This window comes from Alexandromys fortis, unplaced genomic scaffold, assembly GCF_014885135.2.
Source record: "Alexandromys fortis isolate MF-2015 unplaced genomic scaffold, M_Fortis_MF-2015_v1.1 scaffold_13, whole genome shotgun sequence".
Lineage (NCBI taxonomy): Eukaryota > Metazoa > Chordata > Mammalia > Rodentia > Cricetidae > Alexandromys > Alexandromys fortis.
The window spans coordinates 4312248-4316042 of NW_026067908.1; positions in this window are offsets into that span (position 1 = coordinate 4312248).

Below are 3795 nucleotides of genomic sequence, written 5' to 3' on the forward strand. Positions count from 1 at the left end.
CTTTTTTTTTTTTTTTTTTTTTTGGTTTTTCGAGACAGGGTTTCTCTGTGGTTTTATTGCATCCATTTATGTGTGTGTGTGTGTGTGTGTGTGTGTGTGTGTGTGTGTGCGCGAGGCCAGAGAACTTTGGGTAATGTTCTCAAGTATCAACTGAAGTATTTTGTTGTTGTTTTGTTTTTACATTTAAAAAATTAATTTTGTGTTGATGAATGTTTGGCTCCTCTGTACTTGCACCGGGTGCATGCCTGGTGCCTGCAGAGGTCAGACAAGATTGTTGGATCTACTAGAACTGGAATTACAGGCAGTCGTGTGCTGCCATGTGGGTTACCACCGAATCCGGGTCCTGTGCAAGAGCCGGGAGTCCCCGCCCTGTCCCCACTGTCGTCTTTTGTGATAGGGTCTATGTGTATAGTCCAGGTGGCCTCCAATGGTTGTGTGTTTGTTTTTGAGACAGGGTCTCAATGCATAATATCAGCTGGCCTGGAACTCACAGAGATCCTCCTGCCGCCACCCTCTCCCCAACCACAGGACATGGTTCCATCACACCTTCCACCTGCTTGTACATGTTATTAATCTAGAGGCAACACAATCCTTGAACCCCTGATCCTCCTTCCTCCACCTCCATCTCCCCAGTATTAGAGTCAAAGGCTGTTTGCCACCACACCCAGTCTAATAGTTCTAAACAGGCATTCAGTCAAATAAAAGTCACACAGCATGCTACCAGGGTCCTGCCTATCGCAAAGGTGCTGGACAATTACGTTTTACTATGCGGTCATTTTGGAGGCTTGGGATTAGTGTTTGTGTCTTAACTAGCCTTTCTCAACAAGGGTATACTAATACTCCCAGCTCCAAATCCCTGAAGATCTCCTGGGAACCTTCTAGACTGGGCAGCACAGAGGTGGGGGTGACCTGCCTTTCCTGCTGTGGCCAGTCAAACCTCAAGCCCAGGAGCCCTTCCTCACTGCACTCTCTTCCCACCCCAGGCTATGACAGCCACCACCCCTGCCCAGACTGCAGATCAAGAGTGATTGATTCCAAGTCACGCTATCCTCAAGTGACCTGGCTGGCCCAGAACCCTCTTAAAGCAGCAGATCTATGAACCTCCTGTGCTAAGCTTGAAACTGCTTGTGCCTTACTTTACAAGGGAGAGGACTGGAGTTCACCAAAGAAGAGGGTTGCAATAAAAGTTAGTGACAGCCCTGAACTCCTTTTTTTCCCCCTCAGGGTAGCAAGTTGTGTGGGAACCTTTCCAACTTCATATTTGGTCTACTCCACATTAGGTTGTGGAGAGAGAGACAGAGAGAGACAGAGGCAGAGAGACAGAGAGAGACCCGCTTTTAAAGGCTACCCAGTGCATGCACAGGGGGTTGATGTGGCTGTGTGTGTGTGTGTGTGTGTGTGTGTATACACACAGATGATGGGGCTTATGCATGAGTGCAAGGGCTTAGCTGAGTAAAACGTGGCTGATGCAACCACGCATGCGTGTGGGTCACGCAGGGCCCCAGGGCTATTAGGCACTTCTGCCTGAGGAATTGTCCACATACGCATGGCCCTGGAGCCCAGAAGTGTCAACCTTATTGTGGCTGAAATCATAACACCCAAGCCCCTTTTGTTTGGGTTAAGGCTTTATCCCAGCCCCTGGCACCCCTATGCCCAAAGAGTATGGAATGTTTGGGTTAACATTGTACCTCAGCCCCTGGCATCCATATATCCAAAAAGAGTCTGGAATGTTTTGGGTGGAAAGTACCCCAGCCTCTTCCCCTGGAAGTTGCCTCAGTACAGACTCCACCCCTGAGAGAGCCTGCCAAATGGTGACCCCTCCCCAGAGATGCTCAAGACTACTCCCACAGGGTATGTAAACTGCCCCCCCAGAGAACAAACACTCCGGTTCCTGTTCTTCCTTCCCCATCTCTTCTCTGAGGGCCTGGAAGGCCACCTGGGAGTGCTGGCATCCATTAAACCTGGGCTTTTTCTAATTTGATTTGATTTGGTCTAATTTGGATTATTGCATGGGCAGAGATGTTTATTGGGCTGCAAAAACTTTTCATGTTTTAGTAAAAACTTTACATGAGCCCACGTCCCTAGCTATATGTAATAGTATACAAACAAACATTTGCTGATAATAAACCATTAAAAAAATTTTTTGTTTTGTTTCTTGGTGTATATTGGGAAGTGAGACAGGGTCTCTTCAGCCATGCTGGCCTAGAACTTACAATATAACCCAGAATCAACTTATTTCAAAACCTTTTGCTGGGTGTAGTGGTTCAAATCTGTAATTCCAGGACTCAGGCCTTATCTCAGAAAACCAAAACAACGGGCTAGAGGGGTGGCTCAGTAGTTAGGAGCACAGATTGTTCCTCCAGAGGATTTAACACCCACATGGCAGCTCACTACAGTTCCTTCAGATAAAGGAATGGTAAAAGTTACATTAAAATGTGTTTTGTGAAAATGTCTTTTTTAAAAAAAATCTGGTAGCCAGGTGAACTGTGTCCAGACTTAGTATTAGCTCTAGGAAGAACGAGGCCTGGGACCTGAATTTTACACAGAGAACTGAGAAGGCAGCTGAAGCCTTGGTTGCTGCTGTTAAACTGACAAAGCTTCCTTTAGCCTAGTCCTCAAACAGCTCAGAGTTCTGAGAAGAAGACATTTGTCTGAATTAGCAATTAAAAATGGCGGAGACTTACCTGCTGGCTACCTAGACAGCCACTCCCCAGGGTCCTCCATGATCACTGAGGGCAGATGTTGTCTCAGGGCAACATCAGTCTTTAACTGAAAGACAGGCCTGGCAGGTCTCAGAAGATCCTGTGGATTAGGAGTTGGGGAAGACCAGCCTACCTTTGCCTAGGCTGCTTGAGGCAGTTGATTCGCCAATGTCCTGTTTTGTCCATAGTCTGAAGAGGGTCTTTGTAGCAGTTGAGGTAAAAAGCAGTTTTATTTTACTCAGTGGCTGGCATTGCCAGTTTTGAAGGAAGTTTCAGGCAGACGTTCTTCTGTGCTCAACCTTCTTTTGAGGAAATGACAGTGACAAGGGAAAGATCCCAGGGCGAAAGGGAGCAGGAGAAAGGGATGTGGTCCATGGGCAGGCTGAGGGAGCAGAGGCCAGCACTGCCCTTGACGGACCACGGAGGCCTCTGTTTAAATGCCTAACTCCGGGAAAAGGACCCTCTTAGGGGGCCAGGCAATCCATTATAGAATGTATATATTATTTATCAAATCTCCTATTTATCAAACATATATTGTCATTTATCTAAGTTCTCTAGAAGCTTGATGTTCGTTCACTTGGCAAAAACATAAGTACTTAGATGTAAATCCCTAGGTTAGCTTTTGTTAATCTAAATATATCTTTATAACCTTAAATTTTTATCCTCTTATAGGATATATTTTTTTGTTTTGATTTTTTTTCTTTTTTTTTAATTTATTTATTAAATATTTCTGTCTCTTCCCCACCTCCGCCTCCCCTTTCCCTCCCCCTCCCCCAATCATGTCCCCCTCCCTCGTCAGCCCAAAGAGCAATCAGTGCTCTCCGTCCTGTGGGAAGTCCAAGGAAAACCCTCCTACATCTAGGTCTCGTAAGGTGAGCATCCAAACTGCCTAGGCTCCCACTAAGCCAATACATGCAATAGGATCAAAAACCCATTGCCATTGTTCTTGATGTCTCAGTAGTCCTCATTGTCCTCTATGTTCAGTGAGACCTGTTTTAACCCAGGCTTTTTCAGACCCAGGTCAGCTGGCCTTGGTGAGTTCCCGATAGAGCATCTCCATTGTCCCAGTGTGGGTGCACCCCTCGCGGTCCTG